General features: G+C 39.2%; 1 long non-coding RNA gene across 1 annotated transcript in view; it reads right to left on the bottom strand.

Moving 5' to 3' along the window:
- Positions 1 to 21991, bottom strand: part of LOC123848231 (uncharacterized) — a 25438-nt gene continuing 3447 nt past the window's right edge. Inside the window, exons 3-5 of the long non-coding RNA XR_006791719.3 lie at positions 9243 to 9323; positions 459 to 573; positions 1 to 333 (exon numbers count right to left, since the gene is read on the bottom strand). This is a non-coding gene — a long non-coding RNA (uncharacterized LOC123848231). The remainder of the gene's footprint in view (positions 334 to 458; positions 574 to 9242; positions 9324 to 21991) is intronic.

The following is a 21991-nucleotide window of genomic DNA, read 5'->3' on the forward strand; positions in this document are numbered from 1 at the left end:
TTAGTTTACTCAGCTTTAATTAGATAGTTGAGTCCTACATTTTCAACATTCTTCTGTATTTATTATGCACCAAAATAAAGTATGATCTGTAACAGCATGGCTAAAAGTAGTCCCAATATTAGTGAATAGCTTTTCTGTGGGTTTTATCAGGCCCTTGTTTTCCAGTGCTGTTTGTACTCCATGGTGTGTTGCTGTTAGAGCTGTGAAATGAAAGCTGTGATTGTAAGAGGAGGCCAGAAAAATGTGGTCTAGTTTCAGGTAGGTGGTGATAAATTCAGGGAATTCTCTCTCCTGCACGATTTCTAGGAATATTCCAGTTGCCATGTGTAGCGTCTGTTTGGGAAAAGGTAAAAAGTGAAGTGTTAAATTTTCTTACGAGATACATATATACTTAGTAATTACTAGCCTTAAATTTTGAAATAACTCTTACTAAGAAATGAGTTCAAAGAAAGACTGACCTGTCAGATGGAAGGTGGTCTTCCTGTTCTAGCTCATGCGCCACTTTAAGTTACAGGCACGGTTTCTTGATGCCATCCAGCTATCATCTAAACTTTGTTGAGTCCACTGCCAAAACTAAATTAAAAACAAAGTCACATGAAATGGCTGTATTGCCCCATAGGGAGCTGAAACCTTAAGTTTTGTTCCAATTTTGATGATTAGAAATCTCACTACTTGTAGCAATAAAACATTTTTGGAAAAGGTTATTGTTCTTTATTGAATTGCACTTTAACCTTTTTTAGTATGCAACCTACAGGGTGGATGTTAAAAGTATTGGTAGTGTGCAGGAGGTTCTGGAGAAAGTGGTGACTTCAGTAAAGCAGAAGAGTATCTTGTGTACTGTGCTGTAGGTTATACAGCTGAGCTGACACTGCTGCCTCCGTCAAGACCTACTCCTTTTATGATGACACAAAGATGGGCAGGCGGAAAGGGAGCAGTATGTGGTAGAAAGCAGGTCTTCAAGGTTTCCAGCCTCAGTTTATCCAGTTGCCTTTGAAATGACACCATCTTGGAATTGTAGCCAGAAGAAAAAATCGGTACTGTTTAAATTAGAACTTTTACTAAATTGTCAATGATAGTTAAGCTTGCAGTATTAATGTTCAGTGCTATAGAGTTCTAGATGCCAAAAACAGAACATAGACTTTGTTTCAAGGTGGCCTGTAAAGCAAAAGTAAAGTTGACATTTGGCAATCTAACAAAGACTGTAATGTAGTTCTTATACTTTTTATATTAGGCCTTGTGTCTATTTTAACAGTCTATTACTTCACACAAGTGGTACAGTTCTTAAAAATAGTGATCTTGAATATGTGATAAAATTTTCCTGTGATACATAAAGATTCTGCTGTTGCTAAATCAACTTGGTCTCAGTAAGTACAAATTATCCTCTTATTTAGAAACAGCATAGGAGCAAAGAGATTTTTGGAATATGATTTGGGTCCCCTGGCTTGCTTTCAGCTAATAATTACGTTTGCCGCCTTGTGCATTGTCTTAACAAACAAGAAGCCTTTCTCCACACCATTCTGTTATCTTTCCAGTCTAGTTTCCTAATGGGCTTTTATGAACTTGCCACTTGTTTACTTCATCTGCAAGTTTATCAGGTCCATTGCCTAGTGCTTGATGCTTCATCACAATTGAGATAGGTGCTGGGTTTTCTAAAGTGTTCTTCCAAAACTCTATGTTTCTTCATTAATAATAATTAAATTACCTACCACCACTTTTTATCTTTCTTTCAAACTACTTACTTGCCTTCAAGTAGTCAGACTGCTGGTTGATATCTTTAAAAATGAAAAGGAAGCCATTTAAAGAAGTAAATAATAAACATCTCCCAGATCCTTTAAGTACTGAACTATGAAATACAAAATATTAATTCTTCCCTTCATTAACTTTTAATAAATTTACTATGCATTAATAACAGTAATAGAAGTATTCAGAAACATGTATTCAGCTAGCCTTGTTTACTGTTAGCATAATTTGCTTAGATCTGATTTAGAGTATTCCCATTCATCATCTTGTGCCTCTCTGTTGGTCTTCAGGAATTTCCTCAAAATACCACAGATCCATTATATTTTACTTATGTTGAATACATTTCTCACATCTAATTCTTGTTTTTTTCCCTGTAGTTTGTCAATGGAATGGTTGTGACTGGCCTTGTAGGAAGCAGATGACTGGAGGACCATCCTCTTTTTCAGTTGCCTGTTCATTGTCGCATAAGTTGGCAGTGAATCTACTCATCCTTCATGTCTTTAGCAACCAGCCACCCAGGTAATATCACAGCCAGTGGAATTAAGTCACTACAGAGATTGTCATTCAGTAGTTGCTTTTCATCTTTCCAACAGTTTGAGGGGTAACACACATACCAACCACCTACCTAGAAAGCTCTGTTATCTATAGCCTACCATCTCTACTTTGATTACAAGTAAGGAGACACTGGGGTAGGGTCTGCAATGGTCATTTCTAGACACATGACGTATAGCCAGTATTAATCACAACCAGAAGCTGTTGTCCATAGTTGATCTTTATTTAGGATAGGCAATTGAATCCTTTTATGTCATAAACTTAACCCTGTTTATTAAAATCCCAGGGGCTATTTAAAAAACAAACAACCCTCAATAGCTGGGCCTACCTGCAGAGATTCTGATTTGAATGATGCGGAGTCAGGCCCGGGCGTGGGTCATCATCTCCTTTTCCCCGCACCCCCAGTGATTTTAAGGTGTATCCAAAGTTGAGGCCCACTGTCCTTGATGAAATTTAAAATATTTTATAGTATTGAGTTTTTTCCTTAGATTGAAGAAGAAAGCAACTATGTAAATGCGAAAAGATTTAACTTTCCCCCATCTTACATTAAAGGGGAAGAACGTAGGTTTGAATTTTCCATCAAGAGCTTTCTGGTTATTTTCAAAGTCCATGGTTTTTCCTACTTAACCATGCTGCTACTGTCCTACTGGAGATGCTAGCATTCGAAGAAAAAAAAAAATCACTTCATAGTTTGGTTGGATGTCCTGCTAACTTGTCTCCTTCGAAGCAACTCATAAAACATAATTGCCATGGCGAGATAGATGCTTGAGTTTTTGAGTGGATGAGTACTAAAGCAAAGCATAGGCTTTTAAATAAGAAGGGTGCTAGATAGTACTCTCTGGAAATCCATGCATACCGAACCCCCAATCAAGTACATGTCCCTAAAGGACTGCATTTTATATAAACAAGTGGGTTACTATTACAGATCTCGGATGTGAAAGGAACCATGGTTCTTGGAAAGACAGAATTCAAAGCTAAATGTTGGCCTGTTAGTGTAGAACCTGGAAAGGAGATTTACATAATACACAGACCTATATCAAACTATAACCTGCTTTGTGAGATCTGTTGAAATAATATTCTGGGGTAGATATCCCAAATCTATCCAATCTAGTGTTTTTCTATAGTAAAAAAGGAATTGTTTTATAGACAAGCCTCAATTCTGTCTAGCTTGTTCTTGGCTGGTTAAAGGATTTGATAAATGAGTCTGGTTTTAATACTGTTTGTCGCCATTCTTGAGTTCACAGAGATGGATGATCTTCCCTCACCTTTACAAACTGGAAAATCTGAATTGTGTTAGTCTCTTCACATAGAAGCCTGGCCTTATGTGTTAGTTACTTTTCTCTGATCCTTGTGACTAAATGCCCACTTTGTGGCTTGGTACAATAGTGTGATGTAGTTGAGAACATAAGCTTTTAGGTGAGACAGAACTAGGTTTAACTCCTGGTTCAGGTCCCTTAGGCAAGATAATAAGAATTTCTAGTTTATAGTTGGAAGGATTAAGTAACATAGATACTGTGTAGAAAGTGATTAGCACAAGGCCTGACACATGGTAAGCATTCATTATACTCGTATTTGCAAAAGGATGTTCTTTTCTGTTTGTCAGTATTCGACTTGGTTATCCTTATTTGTTGACTGCAGTACATGGGGCCAGCATATTCAGGAAATAGTTTATAATCTTTTCCTAGATACTAACAGCTCAGTTTTTTTTTGTTTTTTTCCCTAGTATTTTACTTCACACTCGGGAGAACTTTACATTGTTTTGCCTTTTCTCACAGTAGAGAAAACCACCTGTAATACCTCCATCCTTCAATGATCATTTTGACATTCATGGAAACTTTCACTAGTGTTATCGAACTTGACAGATTTCTTGATGCTACAGTTTAAAGTTATTTAGAAGATGTGGAATTAGGCCAGTCCCAGTGTCCTTCCTTCTATCTATCCAGTAGTTAATGAATGCCTACCACCCCCCAGGAATTGTGCTTCATATTGGGAATAGATGACATAGACCTTGCTCTCACATTTTTTACAGGCTAGTAAAGGAGACAGACAAATCAAGAAATGAGTGCAGCAGCAATTTATAAACCCCTAGAGTCAGTACTCATTTCTTTTTGGATGGACTAGGAAAGCTTGACAGAATATTCACTAGAGTTTGGAAAGAGAAAGACCAGTTTCTTAGATAATAGCATGTACCTAAAGGCACAGATACATGAAACATATATTCAGGGACTATGTAAATTAGTGAGAATAGAATCTAGGAAATGAGGCTAGGGCTCAGATTAAAGTATGTTAGATGACTTCCTAAAAGACTTGATTTGGCTTTGTATAAACAGGACAGTTATTGAAGAAATAGGGAAGGGTACGTGAGAATTCTGCTAGCAATGTGATCATGAGGGCGGGGAGAAAGATTGGAGGCACCAAAACTAATCACAACACTCGAGTTGAGCTAATGAAGAATAGCTGTCACTGAGCTCTTACTATGTGCTGGGCAGTGTAGTGGGCACTTTGCATTTGTTAGCTCATTTAATCCTTGAAGAGACCACATGACGTAGGTATTGTTCCCATTTAACAGAAAACTTGATCATAATTTGCTCATGGTGACACAGTTTATAAGTGATAAAAATCTGCATTCAAGCCCAGGTGTGTCTAACACCAAAGTGCTTGCTTCTGATCACTATAACCTCTCGCAAAAAGTGGTAAGGACAACAATAATAAGTATGGGGAGGAGAGCAAGGTGCAAGAGATGTTAAGAAGGTGGGACCTACCGGGTGCTTGGGTGGCTCAGTTGGTTAAGCATCTGCTTTTGGCTCAGGTCATAATCCCAGGGTTCTGGGATCGAGTCCCATGTCGGGCTCCCTGCTCTGCAGGAAATCTGTTCTCCCTCTGCCCCTCTCCCCACTCATTCTCTCAGTCTCTCTGTCTCTCAAATAAAATCTTAAAAAAAAAAAAAAAAGGTGGGACCTAGATCAGCTGACTTGTTGGAGGGGAGAGGGCAGTGCATAGAGAAGTTTTTTTTGTTAATGATGTCCAGGGTTTAGGCATGAAACACTTTGTCTTTGACAGTATCATTAAACAGTAAGAGTTGGGAAGAAGAAATTGAGGGGGAAAGAGAGGTCTTTTCAGAATGAATTTTAGGTGTTTATAGGACATGTAAGTCCCATAAGATTAGTAGGCAGCTAGGCATATGGGTCTAAAATTTAGAAGAGAGGTGATTTATAGATTTTGAAGAATTAGTTGTGAGTAGTATAGCCTGGACAAGACTGCTCAAAAGGGAATAAACAAAGATGATGACTTGCAAATGCCAAGAGAAGTGGGTAGAGGAAGAGAAGCTAGCAAAAGAGACCAAGAAATTATTATTATCAGAAAGTTAGGAGAAGTAGAAGATAATAATGTCGGGGAATCAAAGTTCTCCAACAATTAGGATCAATGGGGTCAAATCAAGTTATTATAATTTGCATCAGTCAAGGTGGTAACATTTTAGAGGTCTGAGTATCAGATGTTGGTGAGGATGTTGAAAAATAACATAGAACTCTCAGGTACCATCTTCTGGAGTATAAATTGATATAATCATTATGAGGGCAATTTGGCAATATTCATTTACTAAAATTAAACGTGTGCATACCCCTATGAACCAGCAATTCCACTAGGATATATATACACACACATATAGATGCTCTGTAAACATTCCTACATATTTGCCAGAGAGACATGGAAGAATGTTCATCACACTATTTATAATAATGAAATTTGGAAATAAAGTGTGACATAAAAATGGGTAAGTTGTGCTATATTCATTTAATGGAATGCTGTACAGTTAAAATGAATAAGCCAGCGTTAAGTGAATCAAGAATTTGGTGATTTAAAAAAAAAAAAAAGGCAAGTTAAATGGCATATTATATTTCTTAAGTGTACATTTATTAATGTAAGACAGTACTGTGTGGTTTATGAATATATTAGTTTAAAGGGGTGCCTGGCTGGCTCATTCAGTGGAGCATGTGACTCTTGATCTTGGGGTTGTAAGTTCGAGCCTCACGTTGGGTATAGAGATTACTTAAAAATAAAATCTCTAAAAAAATATTATAAAGGTTTAAAAACAGGTTTGGGAATTATAAACACAAACTTCAGGACAGAGGTTCTCTATAGGAGGGAAAGGCACATAGGTAGCCTATAATTTTTATTTCTTCAAAAATATTCTTAAATGTGGCAAAATTAAGTTTTGATGTCTTTGTTAATTTTGGGTCTGTATAGGATACTTTCTTAAAGTTAAATAAAACATTTTTATTTTTTATACCCCACTAAAAAAATAGGTAGATAAAAATGCCTCTACAATTGAAACAGAATTTCCTTTTTTTTTTTTCTAGGGGGGAGAGGCAGAAGGAAAGTGGGCGAGAATCTTAAGCAGGCTCCGTGCCCAGTGCAGAGCCTGACATGGGGCTCAGTCTCACGACCCTGAGATCATGACCTGAGCTGAAATCAAGAGTCAGATGCTTAACTGACTGAGCCATCCAGGTGCTTCAAATTTTTCTTTGGTATTTTTACTGATTTACTAAGAATGAGAAAATGAAGGTCAGACCACCAGGATATGTGACATAATTTTTCAGGGGGAAAAGTGGCTCCCATAATATCTAAAACATTATTACCCTTTGTAATTACTCATATATAGGTAAAATTCCTTCTTTACAGATGAAGATATGTGTCTCAGAGATGTTAAATGACTTGCTAAGGGCACCCAGCTGGTAGTAGTGCGAGCGCTGCATTAGGTGTTCAGGTTACAGACCTGTAGATGTTAGAACAGGAACTTGAACCCAGGTTTTTTGTTTCAAGGCAAACAAAACTATGTATGGTGTGTTCCTGGATCCTACTGTTTTGCTCAGAGAGCTATTAGTGAAGTTAAATGTCTTGTGTTATTTAGACCTCCCTGAGAAGAAAGAATTGTTGAAATGAAGTACGGGTATTTTCTAAACTATGCATTTTTATACAGTATCTGTTTGTCCCTTTTGATAGATACAACATACTTTATGCTGACAGAACTTTATGTTTCAAACATATCTTTTTTTTTTTTTTCATAAACCCCTGTTATGGTGGCATTTGGATTTCCTTTTGCAGTGAGAAAGTGCATCTTTAAGATGGTGAAGATAGGTGTTTAAGATCATTTACCAATTCCATGAATTAGAACTACCATCCCTGTATCCCTCAAGTGAAATACAGTGTCCTGCAAAAGAAACCACTCTAGTGGATAAGAGGCCAGTAGTAAAGTGGTCAAGAGCTGTATGTTATAGATGTATTGATTATCAGAGATTGCCAGGCTTTCTTATCTTTGTACCTGGATCATGTTAACCCTTCAAATCTCAATTTATCTCGTCATTTTCTAGGAGATTTCAACATTCATGTGGATGATCTGTCAAATACCCAAGTATCACAGTTCCAAGGCCACTTCAACCCATTTCCCTTGGCCATACTCCCTACTTTGTTATAAAATAGTTCTGAGTGATTTCAATACCCTTCTCCCATCCATATTACCCCCAGTACGCCTGATCTAGAGTCTCATCAAGAGCTCTATTCCTGTAATATTGCCTTCCAGTTTATTCTTGGTCCCACTTCCTTCCATATCTGGCCTTGATCTCTTAATTGGTCACATGACCTGCTCTCTCACCAGTGCTTTCCATCCCTTTCTGTATTTTTCCTGGTATCTCTCTCCCAAAGCACATTTCTAGAATGGTGCTATATTCTGCCTGGCATCAATGCCCTCAACTCCCTTCCTCCTTGTCTTTCTCCTCTATCTGTTATCCAACTCACAATTCTGGGTCAGTCCTATAATATGCCTGGCCCTATAAGCCATTCAGCTAAGATACTAGAAACAATCATAAAACCACTATACTTTCATTATTTCCAAACTCAGTTTGGTAGTTAACACCACCATTAATGCTTTTGTCTTAGTCCGTGATCTATTTCAAACTGTCTCCATTCTCTTTAAACCCCCTTTTCACTCCCTCCTACTTCACAATAACATCAGTTATTATTTCTTACTTCACAAAAAATAATGAGGCCATTTAGCAAAAAACCTCTCACAGCTATAAATTTATTTATAACCATTCCCTTACTCCCTTAGTTTCTGAGAAAAGGTATTTTTTTCAAGGCCCACCTTTTCTGTCTCCTTTGGGACCTGGCTCCATCAATTTTCTTTTTCCTTCTCTACAAGTTCCTTTTCATTCAAATTGCAGTCATGCTCAGATCTCTCAAATATCATGACCCCTCTCTTTTTACCATTTATTTCCTTCTGGTTTCTGTCCTCTATCTCTCCTTTCCATCTTACCTCCAAAGCACTTTGAAAGAGTGACGTTCTCTTGAAGTCTATGTCCTCATCTCCCATTTGTTCAGCTTGTTCCTTGGCTTCAATTCCCACCACTCTGTGGAAACTAATTTTACTAATCTAATAGCAAAATCTAACAAACATTAGAATTTGTGTTTATTCAGTAATGGTAATGTTTTCCCTCATTTTACTCAAGAGGAGTCACTCTTTCACCTAAAGTATAATATTGTAATTGGGGTGTAAGGTAAGTTCAGATAGACCCCATATTCTTGGTTTCTAATTATAATACTGTAGCAAGAAAGAAAGCCTTGCAATTCCCATTCCTTTCCAAAGCCCAACATATTTTTCACTTTCTTTGTGAAGCATCCCTCGCCATTTTAAGCCACAGTGATGCTCCTTTCTTGGAAATTCAACTACTGTCTTAACTATTCACATGAGAACATCTGATTGTCACAGCTCAAATTTGTATTTAGTTCTCAATTTACTTGGCATTTTTATTTATAGAGACCTTTGCTACCAAACTGGGTTTTGCACCTGGCACCATGTATTTTTCTTTCTTATATACTTTACTACCCCGACCATAAGGCCTTGCACAAAGGATATGCTTACTGAATATTTATTAAATGAATGAGTTTTATCTCACCTGGAAATGTATTATGAACACTTCATATACGCCCTTAACTTGATTAGCACAAGGTAGATAATTTCCATCATCAAAATCAGCCTGTAAGATACCAAAAAGAATCGTATTTCCATATGACTTGACGTTACAATTTGTGTATGACCAGCTAATGGATTGCTTCAATTAGTAGTATATTATGTTAGACAACAGGGTCGGGCCTGATACACGGCTAAAGCACAGGTTCAGGGACTCTTTTAAAAAGTTTATCTACTGGTAATAAAGCTTGGGGAGACTAGTTCACACAAACATCTGAATAAATTAGACTGCCAGCTTAAATGTATTAACTTACCACAAGAAAGGTCGTCATACAGGATGACTAATCCACTTTGTTTTTTGTTTTTTTTTTAAGATTTTATTTATTTGACAGAGACACAGCGAGAGCGGGAACACAAGCAGGGGGAGTGGGAGAGGGAGAAGCAGGCTTCCCGCAGAGCAGGGAGCCCGATGCGGGGCTCGATCCTAGGGCCCTGGAATCATGACCTGAGCCGAAGGCAGACGCTTAACGACTGAGCTACCCAGGCGCCCCTGACTAATCCACTTTAAACAAGTCATGGGTCAGAAGATGGCTCAGTGAGCCAGAATAAGAGACCAGAAAGTGCTCAAAAAAGATCAGTCATTTCAATTTGCATTTTGGACTATAGGAGCTTTCTTGCTGGAGCTTAACAGCTGGAAAGTCTAACAGTTCACATAAGGTTAGAAATTAGATAAGTTATAAAAGAAAAAGCTAATGCTTTTTAGAATTTGCCACAAAATCAAGCATATTGTGGGCCATTAGAAATTAAATCAATATGTGAGTACTGCTCTAGGCCAGACGTTTCATTGATAAGACTCCATCCCTACTTATAGTAGCTGTATGTCATGGGCCATGGATCCTACAACCTAGAGGAAACCACGTGTTAGCTAAGGAGCAGTATCAGCAGCGTATGTGGTGTTTCTGTAGTCTCCAAGGTTTGTACAAGCGCCATTTGTTTTGTTTTTCATTTTGAATTTGGTAGTTGTGAGGGAAATTCAGAGGCTATTGGTTAGGTTCAGTGAAAGTTTTAAAACAATTCATAGTTACCGGATCTTTCCAAAATAAACATCTTTACTGCTGTTTTCAAGTCCTTATAGACCCCTCTAATTCGTCTGTGTAATAGCCAATACTTGGAAATGGTCAGAACTGAATTCAAACCTCAAGGACTAGATGATTTATATCCCAGGGTTCTGAAAGAATAATCGATCCAATAGGACCACCAAGGTAGCAGTAGAAAAGGTGGTCTTCTCAAGGGAAAGCCGTTTTCCATGTAAAAGCCAGGAGATGGAGTATTTTGTTGGAAGGATGAGAAAATGGGTGAGTTTGTTCTGAATACGCAGGATTTCCAGAGGACACAGGGAAAAAAGAGCAAGAAGAGGAAGGGTTTGGGAGGATTGCAGAGCAGAATGGAAGAGGATGGCCACCTGGAGAGTCTTGCATTGGGGAAATGCGGAGTATGATAGGGAGGTGAGGACTAATGGGCCTTACAGGTCTCAGGAAATTCCTATGAAATGGTATTTGAGAACTGGCCCAAGGCAAAGGCCTAGGGCATCAATTCTGAGGACGGGAACAGTTGGCAACCAAGTCTGGGGATACATCTCTTTCTATCCTAGCTGGTGTTAGAGACATAATGCTACTAGCAACCTTTATTCAAGTTTCTTTCATTTATTCAACATATATATATTTTTTGAAGATTTTATTTATTTGACAGAGAGGGAACACAAGCAGGGGGAGAGGGAGAGGAAGAAGCAGGCTTCCTGCTGAGAAGGGAGCCCGATGTGGGGCTCGATCCCAGGACCCTGGGACCATGACCCAAGCCGAAGGCAGACGCTTAACGACTGAGCCACCCAGGCGCCCCTTCAACATATATTGATTGAGCATCTCTTATGTGTCAGGCATGATGCTTGATTCTAGGGGTGGGGTTACAATGGTAAGCAATAGGTATAGCCTCAGTCCACAGGGCGCATAAAATAGTGTGAGATACAGGCCAGTTGCAATGGTCTGAATGTGTTCCACCCACATTCATATGTTGCAATCCTAATCCCCAAGGTGATAGAATTTGGGAGAGAGGCCTTTGGGAGGTTATTACTCATGAGAGTAGAGCCCTCTTAAATGGGATTAGTGCTCTTACAAAACAGGCCCTGGAGAGAGCTTGCTTACCTTTTCCACCATGTGAGTTTACAATGAGAAGTCTGCAACCCAAAAGAGGGTCCTCACCCACCGCTGGCACCCTGACATCGGACTTCAGCTAGAACTGTTAGAAATAAATGTCTGTTGTTTACAACCCACCCAGACTGTGATGTTTTGTTAGAGTAGCCCAAATGGACTAAGAAAAAATATAAATATAAGACAATTGTATCTTATGATAGGAGAAGTGCAGGGTGTAATGGGACTATGAGTAATTGGGGTGGGACACATAATCCGGATTTAGGAAGATCTAGGAATGCTTCATGGAGGGAATGCTGAATAAGCTGAGTCCTAAAGTGTAGGTGTGAAGTAGCCAGATGAGGAGAAGGGGCAGAAAACAGGTGAAGAGGAAGTAAGGTTATTTTAGGCAGAGGACAGCATATGCAAAGCCCCAGAGCAAGAGGAAAAAAGGCTGAGACACTGAAAGAAACTTGTTCCTATCTTATAGGGTTGTCGTGAGATTTAGCTGTGTCTGAACAAAGTGTCCAATAAATATCAGAAATTATTACTGTGCCAAGAGCATAAAACTGAGGGTGAGTGTGAAAAGAGGTGAGAAATAAGGCTATGTGAATAAGCAAAAACCAAAGTGGAAGTCCTGTAAACCATGATACCAGGCATTTAGACTTAATCCAGGAGTCATTGGTAAACCACTCACAGATGGTAAACAGGAGGGTAAATTTAACGCATTTTAGAATGATGGGCCGAGACTAGCAGCAGGGAGACAAGGCAAAAGATTGTTGTAATTGTGGCCTAAATTAGATAGGGGCAGTGATGAGGGAGAATCGTGGGTGGGTTTCAAGAGATATTTTGAAGGTATATATATTAGTTTTTCTAGGACTACATAACAAATGACCACAAACTTGGTGGTGAGAACAGAAATTTGTTCTTTCACAGTTTTGGAGGCCAGAAGTCTGAAATCAAGGTGTTGGTAGGGCTGGCAGTCCTTGGTGCTTTTTGGCCTTTGACAGCATGAATCCGATCTTCTCAGGGGCCTGCACAGGGCCTTCTCTCCTGCTTTTGGGTCTCAGTTTTCCCTCTCCTTCCTCCTCTTTCTCATATAGGATACCAGTCATTTGATCTCATCTTGAGATCCTTAACTTAATCACATCTGTAAAGATCCTATCTGTAAAGACACATTAGAACTTGGACATCTTTGGGGGGGGGAGGCACAGTTTGATCCAATATAGAATTAATGGAACCTGATGACTGGCTGGACTGGGAGTGGGGGAAGTTGATGGAGAAGGAGAAACCAAGATTAAAATCCATGAACACCTGGTTGAGAGTGATGGTACCATTCACTAAAATAAGTTAACAGTGGAGGAAAAATAAGTTTGGAGAAGAAGATGACATCTTTATTTAAGGCACTTGGGGAAATCCAAGTGAGGATCAAGTAAGCACTAGGTCATGTAAACTGTGAGCCCAACAGAGGGAGATGTGAGCTAGGCATGCCGATTTGGGTGGTAATTGAAGCTATGGACATGGGAAAGATTGCCAAGGGAGAATGTGTAGAATAAGAAAAAACCCAGATCAGAACCTGAGATACACAGAATTTAAGGGTGGGACAAGAAGAATAGCAGTCAGGAAAGTAGGAGAGAAACAGTAAGAGAAGCATGTCTTGGAAAAGCTCAGGAAAAAAAATTAACAGCAGGAGTGAGCTGTTTCTAAGGACTTCTGGCAAAACTAGAATGAATGAAAGATGGGGCAATGCAAAGAGGGTAAAGAAATATTTCGGGACGCCTGGGTGACTCAGTTGGTTAAGCGTCTGCCTTTGGCTCAGGTCATCATCCCAGGGTCCTGGGATCAAGTCCCTCATCGCATCGGGCTCCCTGCTCCGTGGGGAGCCTGCTTCTCTCCCTGCCTGCCCCTCCCCCTGCTTTTGCTCTCTCTCTCCCTGACAAAATCTTAAAAAAAAAAAAAAAATTCAAAAAGTTTGGCTTTGAAAAGCAGGAGAGAGAGATTGGCAGCTGACCGGAGATGCATACAGAGGATTTTTTTTTTTCTTCTGAGTTTTATTTAAAACGGGAGAGACTTGTGCCTGCTAAGAAAAATGTCTGTAGTCAGAGAGATTTGAATTAAAGGCTAAGTCAAGATCATTAAGGAGGCAGAACATACAGGAGATAAATTCAGACAGTGACATGATATAATTTTTTGGAAGAATAACGTCTGCATGCGTTGAGGAGACGGTGGGGAGAAGAATTCATGAACAAGTGGACCTAGTGATGTTAACTCTAAGCTCTGGTCATCAAAAACTTTAGCAGGGAGTATAGCATGGATAAAACTGGAACAGGGGAACCCAGGTAAGCCTATCCATAGTCCCAAATCTCTGACAGAAGATTCTCTACTATGTGGATCCTGGAAGAATTCAAAGGAAGTCTGTTCCTATCTGGACAAGATTCTTTGCAAGGTTCTGGGGGTCAAGTTACTTTGTTTCCTAATATTCCTCTCAGTAAATGTTGGTACTTTCTTTATATCCATGAGGAACGTGACATTGGGGATACGCTAAGAGCTGTCACCAAAAGCACAGAAGGAAGAGGCCCTGGGATAGAGGAGCTTCCGGTGAACCTCAGAATGCCTGGCTCTGCCCTGGCTGTGTGACTCACTCACTTTCTCTGTGCCTCGGGATCCTCATGGGGATAAATGAGAGTAGAAACAGGACCTACCTCGTAAGTTCCTATGAGAATACAATGGGATGATCCATGTAAAGTACTTAGAAGAAGGGCTCAACAAATATGTTACTCTTAATAAGTTTCATCAGCAGCGTGACTTCAGACAAGTGGCTTTAAATTTTTGCTTTTAATTCCTCAGCTATAAAATGATGGCTGGAACGAGGTGATACTGCGGGTTTCTTTACAACTTGATGATGTGTGCATTAGTTCTTCGGGTGATAGAAAAGAAAGAAACCTCTGTGTGGTAGCCACCAGGTGGCAACAGTGAAGAGTTTAACTGCTCTCCCATTCCGGGGAGAACTTCACTAATTTTTCAGTATACAAATTCAAAAAACAAACAAAAAATTGTTTAATCATCCTTAATTCTTATTTCAAGGGAACTACTGTTAACATTTTGCTGTATAACCTTCCATCCAGATTATTTCTTCACCTCTATATGTAAATTATTATTTTTAAATTTTACATAAATGAGGATACTATTAGATATCCTGTTTTATAATCAGCTTTTTCTTTAACAGAGGAATATATGCAAACACCTTCCATAGTCATTAATGTAATTCTACACTACGTAATTCTCAAAGGCTCTGTGATATCCCACAGGTATTTGTTTTTTAAGCCGTGATTTGTCTGAACCATCCTCTACTTGTGAAACACGGATTGTTTCTGTTGTTTTGGCATTACAGACATTACTTTGATAAACAGCTTTGCCATATTATCTATTTCTTGGGAAAGATTTCTAGAAGTGGAATGTCTGGGTTAAAGGATATACACTTTTTTTTTTTTTAAGCTTTTGATACAATTTGTCTTTTCCTATGTTTTCCTGTCTGGTAGAGTACCATCCCTGATCAGTACCTTCCTTCACAATTTAATTCACTATTCTAACAGCATTTATTCTTCCTGATGAAATTTAAAATCTTTCTGTCAAGTTTTGCCTTTCCCTTTCCCCTAAAACTTTAGTTGGGATTTCAATTGATACTGTGTTAAATTTATAGATTAACTTGGGGCGAATCTGCATCCTTACAATATGCTTTTCTATTCAGCAACATGGTATGCTTCTTTATGTATTCACTTCTTCTGTCAGTAAAATTTGAATGTTGGTTTCCATTTAGTTTACTTCTGGATATCTTTTTTTTGTTGTTGTTATTAATAAATATCTTTTTCTGTATTTTTAAATGGCTTTTGCTGTTTATAGAAATACTGTTAGTTTTAGGATTCGTGATTTTGTAATTGGCCTCATTACTGAACTCATTTAATTGTCCTAATATTCTTTAATTTATCCATTCACTCATTCTATAAATGTTAATATTGAGTGTTTACAGTGTGCCAGGCACTGTTCTGGGTCCTGGAAATAAGCAGTAAAAAAGTCTGTTCTTAAGATCTTTATACTCTACTGAGAGGAAGTACTAAACAAATAAATATATGACAGGGTGATAAGTGCTAAGAAGTTGGAGCATAGTAAGGGATGAAAAGTGACCATGAAAAATACGATTTTAGATAATGTGTTCAAAAAAGCCTCCTCTGAGAAGTTCAAGTCTGAGAAAAGACCTAAAATGATGTTGCTTTTCTTGGGCTTTTCAGGTAGATATTTATGTCATTACACCCTTTCTCACCTACAGCAAGATTTACATATCCCTGGAAGATTGTCCATGAGCAGCACCAAAGATTTAGTCTATAAAGGGAGCTTCCAGGGTTCCCAATATTTCTGGATTTACGTAATACCTTCAGAGATCCTTTCAGCCAAAATCCCAACCAGATTTTAGAGGCACAGAGTTCAGTGTGCTCCCGGTAAGTCTGCTCGTCCATACCCCTCAGATCTCAGTATCTTCCCACTTTGCCAGTATAAACTGCCTAAGTGAACAATCTCAAGAGATTAATTACAGGCTATAAACTGCTTAAAGAACAATCTCAATAAGCTATAATTAGACCTTCCTTTAAAAAAATTATAAATAACCACATCATATCTCATATGCCTATTTGCCTTTTTACAGGTCAAGTCCATTTACAGATTCTTAACCCCAAAAATGCCTTGCTCTAATATAGCCTAACTTCCCATTTCTTCTAATCTACTTGATTCTTCTGTTGTGTTGAGATCAGTCAAATGCCCTATATCTTTAACAGTTTTTCTAAACATTCCCTTTATCTTCTTACTCTAACCAAAAACCTAGCCATCTCCTGAAAACATGGCTTCCTCCGCAGTACTCTTTTTTTTTTTTTTAAGATTTATTTATTTATTAGAGAGAGAGAAAGAATGCAAGCAGGGGGGAGCAGCAGAGGGAGAGGGAGAAGCAGGACCTCGATCAGTCAGTTCCTCACGTCTCAGTTCCCACGGGTGGACAGGATGAGGGCCAGATGTATGTGCAGTGCGTTGCATCACAGGAGAATAATCTGAATTTAGGAGTCTAAGCTTTTATCAAGGCTGCTGGTTACTGGATCATTCCCCCCCTTAGGAGAGATTACTCATTATCTTGAAATGCAAGAAAGTTTCCTCTAGAGGAGAGGAGAAAGGCATCTGTAGGCTTATTATCCTGGAATGTAATAAACATTGGGATTTTTTTGCTAGATACTTATATTACTATGCCCTTTCCTGCCCACAGGAGGCTACTCTAAACCTACCCAGGTTGATTGCCTGCTAAAACAAAAACATCAGCATTCTCAATAGAATTTAAACAAGACCTAGAATCTCAAAACAGAATATTCAAAATGTCCAGGATACAATCCACAATTGTTAAGCATACTAAGAACCAGGAAATTTTCAATTTACATGGGAAAAAAAAAAAGATGCCAACATTGAGAGAACAGAGATGATGGAATTATGTGAGAAAAGCCTTAAAGCAGTTATTTGTTGGGAGATAATTCTCCATTGATCTCTTGTATTTCCACATGTCTTTTTGGGCAAAGGCATTAACAGCTTTTATCTTGAACTATCTTTTCAGGGATGCTTGTATAGCAAACATCCTTGAAAAATAGACATCTTCCTCTGAGGATAAAAGTAGGTTTGTCTGCTGTCCAGGATAAAAAAAATCATGTCTCTCTCCAGAGCACAGTTGGATAGGTTTGCTAGCCCCTTATTAGGGGAGTTTCCCATAGAGTTCCTCTCTTGTAATGCAACTCACTTCATGCACAGGTATCCACCTTGTCCTCAAGGCATCACTCTGTGGAAACTGGGACTCAGGAAACTGGTCTATGAAACTATGGGCAGCCTAACATTAATTTGCAAGTAAGGTAAAACCTCAGGCCCTTCAAAGTTCTTGACTATTATAAAAATTCTCTTACAAGTGGGGTGCCTGGGTGGCTCAGTTGGTTAAGCTCGTCTGACTTTGGCTTAGGTCATGACCTCAGGGTCCTGAGATTGAACCCCGCATTGAGCCCCTGTACTGGACTCCTCACTTAGCAGGGAGTCTGCTTATCCCTCTGCCCCACCCCAACTCGTGCTCTCTAATAAATAAATAAAATCTTTTTAAAAAATTCTCTTATAAGCAGTCAAAAGCACTTTGGAAACCAATGAAAAAATATAAAGTATCAGCAAAGATATGAAAAATATAATGAAAACCAAATGGTTATTTTAGAATTGAAAACTATAGTAGCCAACTATAGGTGCCCCATATGTTGTATTTTTTGATAGGAGTTTATGTTACACCAGTATATGCACTTGTAAAAGCTCAGTGAATGATGCATTTAAGATTTGTGCATAAATTTTACCTAGGAGGAAAAAACCCTATAAAACAATATTGGACACTAGTTAATGATAAACATCTTAAGGGTGATGCCTGCAATGTACTCTGAAATGCATCAAAAAATATGATGCATTGATGGATGGGTACGAGAATGGATAAATGATATGGCGTATGAAATAAAATGTTAATTCTAGGATCTCGGTGGTGGATATGAATGTTTGCTGTAAAATTTGTTCCACTTTATGTTTAAAGTTTTGCAAAATGTTGAAAAATATTGCTTCTCTTTTATTCTGTCCTCCTTTGATTCCAATTATGTGATAGACTCTCTCATCCTAGCCTCCATCTTTTTTTTGTTTTGTTTTTAAAGATTATTTATTTGAGGGATGCCTGGGTGGCTCAGTCGATTAAGCAACTGCCTAGGCTCAGGTCATTATCTTGGGGTCCTGGGATCAAGCCCCATATTGGGCTCCTTGCTTGGTGGGGAGTCTGCTTTGTCCTCTCCCCTCTGTCCCTCCCCGCTGCTCATGCTTGTTCTCTCTCTCTAATAAATAAATAAAATCTTGAAAAAACAGTTTATTTGAGAGAGTGAGCAAGGTGGGGGGCAGGGGCAGAGGGAGAGGGAGAGAGAGTCCTAAGTAGACTCTGCACTGACCATGGAGCCTGACACGGGGGTCCACCTCGTGACCGAGATCATGAGCTGAGCCAAAACCGAGTTGGACGTTGAACTGACTGTGCCACTCAGGTACCCCCTAGCCTCCATCTTTTAATATCTTTTCCATATTTTTAGTTCCTTGTCTTTCTCTAGTATATTCTAGATAATTTCTTCACATATATCTTCTCATTCTCTCTTCATCTGTATCTGATTTATTCTTTAACCTTTCCACTGAGTTTTGTAATTCCAATAATTGTATTTTCCATGTCTAGAAAGTCTCACCTGCCTCCCAATCTGCCTGTTCTTTCTTGGTCGTCTCTTGTTCATCTTTGTGATTACATCTTGTACTTTTTTTTTTTAAAGATTTTATTTATTTGTCAGAGAGAGAGCACAAGCAGGGGGAGCGGCAGGCAGAGGGAGAAGCAGGCTCCCTGCTGAGCAAGGAGCCCCATGTCGACTCGATCCCAGGACCCTGGGATCATGACCCTAGCCGAAGGCAGATGCTAAACAAACTGAGCCACCCAGGCGTCTCTACATCTTCTACTTTTTTTGCAACATTTGGAGCATAGATATTTATACTCTGTATCTGTCAATTCCATAATCTATGGCCCTTGGAGTTATGTATCTACTGAATGTTATTCCTACAGATACTCATAATAGTTTGGCTTCTTGGTGCTTGGAGTTCTTTGTGAGCTCATTGCTTGACCTTAATTTTTAAAGTCCTCTTGACCTAAATTGGGGATGTTTTCTTCCAGAGAGGTTTTGCTTCTGTTTCTGCTTGTAGCCAGGGAGCAACACAGACTTCATATTCATTCAGTTCTTTATGGGAGGGTGGGGAAATCCTATGTATGGCTTTTCAACTTGGCAGCTACTCTAGGGTTCTGTATCTGGATTGCAGCTGCTATAGACACATGTCCTCCTGTCTGCTTGCTGATCAGCCTGGGCGAAGGGTTTGTGTGTATGGGATGGTAGTGGGGATTCCTTAGGACTTTCTCAGTCTCTTGGGGACCAATAATGTCCTGTAGAGCATGTCTCATGCAGATTATAGCTGTTTGGCAGCAGGGTTCCTCAAAAAACCTTACCAGCCATACTTATAGAAGAAAATGTTTGATATCCTTTATTACTATCCTTCTATTTCTACTTTACCAAGGGTTTTTAAATTAGACATGGATGTTAAATTTTATATCAAATACCTTTTTAGCATCTGTAGAGATGATGACACATTTTTCTCCTCTAAGCTTTTATTAAGAATTGTTCTATCTCCTAGATTCACTGTTTGTCCTAAAACTGGAACTAAGCTCTTTAAATATTTTTCCTTTGCCAGCTGGCACAGTGTTAAGCTCTGTCAATAGAGGATGCTGAAAAGAATTTTCCTTCCTAGTTCTTGCTTTCTTGGCTGGCACTTGCCAGCACATAGCTTCTCTAGCACCCCCTATCCTGCACTGCCTACAACTTTTCCTTTGCCTGGCTCCTGAGGTACCTGCAGCTGGCTTCCTAGTGCCCGGCTCCTGCAGTGCAAGGGGTTTCCCTGGCACCAGGCTCCTGGTATGGGCAATTTCTCCAGCACACAGCGGCTTCCCCAGATCCACCTTCAGACTGTTTTGTAGCAAAGTGGCGTCTGCAAGGTACCTACCCCTGAACAGCTTTCTCTGGCACCCTAAAGGGTGGACTTTCAGCAAGTTCCAAAGGGTGGATTACCATCATGTTTCACTGGCACAGTACCACAGCAAATTCTTTACCAGTCACTAAGCCAGGGCCTTGCCCTCTGTAACAAGGTCTAGATCTCAGCCTGGAGCTGGGGGCAGGGTGTGTGTAGGGGGGTTGCTGTGGGGAATCTATCTCCACTTAGGAGTAGTAACTACTTCTTGTATCTGATATCCCTATAATATTTAGAGTTCTCTTTACTTTGTACCAGCTAATCCCTTGTTCCTGCAATCCCATCATAGTTAATAATTGTTTATATTAAACATTACACAGCCAACTTACTATGTGGTTTCTATTTCCTGACTGGACCTTGAATTATACAATTTTCAGTTGTTTTTAAATTGAGAATTAAGGGGTGCCTGGGTGGCTCAGTTGTTAAGCGTCTGCCTTCGGCTCAGGTCATGATCCCACGTTCTGGGATTGAGCCCCGCATCGGGCTCCCTGCTCGGCAGGAGGCCTGCTTCTCCCTCTCCCACTCCCCCTGCTGGTGTTCCCTCTCTTGCTGTCTTGCTCTCTATCAAACAAATAAATAAAATCTTAAAAAAAAAAAAGAATTAAAAGGAAAAAAATCTCCCAGTTTGTGGTTTATCTTGGTGAATGTTCCATGTGCATTGGGCGCCTAGGTGGCTCAGTTGGTTAAGCGACTGCCTTCGGCTCAGGTCATGATCCTGGAGTCCCTCTGACCCTCCCCCCTCTCATGTGCTCTCTCATTCTCTCTCAAATAAATCTTAAAAAAAAAAAAAAAGGAAAGAAATGTGTATTCTGCCACTGTTTGATGTAATTTTCTCTGTATATTAGGTTAGGTGGGTTGATAATATTGTTAAAGTCCTCTTTATCATTACACATTTTAAAAATCTACTTGTTCGGGGCACCTGGGTGGCTCGGTCGTTAAGTATCTGCCTTCAGCTCAGGTCATGGTCCCAGCCCCAAATAGGGCTCCCTGCTCCACAGGAAGCCTGCTTCTCCCTCTCCCACTCCCCCTGCTTGTGTTCCCTCTCTTGCTATCTCTGTCAAATAAAATCTTTTAAAAAAATCTACTTGTTCATCAAATACCGAGGTGATGTTGAAATCTCGGCTATAATTTTGGATTTGTCTATTTTTTTTCTCTTTTGTCAGTTTTTACTTCATGTAATTTTAAGCTTTGTTGCTCTCTCTTCTTGATGAATTGACCTTTTTATATTATGAAATGTCCCTCTTTATCTCGTCCTGAAGATAGGCCAAATTCCTTTTCCTGAAGTCTACTTTGTCTAACATTAGTAGATATTCCAGCTTTATTGTTTGCATATCTTTTTCCATCATTTTACTTTGAACCTGTCTTTTATGTTGATGATGCTTTCCTTTTAATTGCAGTGTTTAGACCATTTATAATTAATTTTTGATATATTGTTTTCTATCTGTTCAATCTAATTTTGTTTCTTTTTCCTCTTGTCTTCTTTTGGACTAATTTGTAGTATTCCATTTTAATTTCTCTGTTGGCTGCTTAGCTATGCTTCTGTGTTTTATGACTGTAGCTGTTGTTCTAAGTTTTACCATATGAATCTTTAACTTACCACAGTTTACCTTCAAATAACATCATTCTACAACACATATAATGTAAGATACACAGTAGAAGCTCAAACAATGGAGGGGCTAGAGGTGCCAGCCCCCCTTTTCTCTGGTATTTGTTAAACAAGTTCCACAAATTGGGTCTGTTAACCATAGTATCTTTAGCAACTCACATAGTGCCTGTTTTTCATGTGGTAGGTGCTCAATAAAATATTTTTATGAATACATGGAGTTATACATAGTATTCTCTTATATTGGGTGCCTCAGTC

This window comes from Mirounga angustirostris, unplaced genomic scaffold (assembly GCF_029215605.1).
Source record: "Mirounga angustirostris isolate CCGP_5_RB_7025 unplaced genomic scaffold, mMirAng1.0.hap1 SCAF_2, whole genome shotgun sequence".
Classification (NCBI taxonomy): Eukaryota; Metazoa; Chordata; class Mammalia; order Carnivora; family Phocidae; genus Mirounga; species Mirounga angustirostris.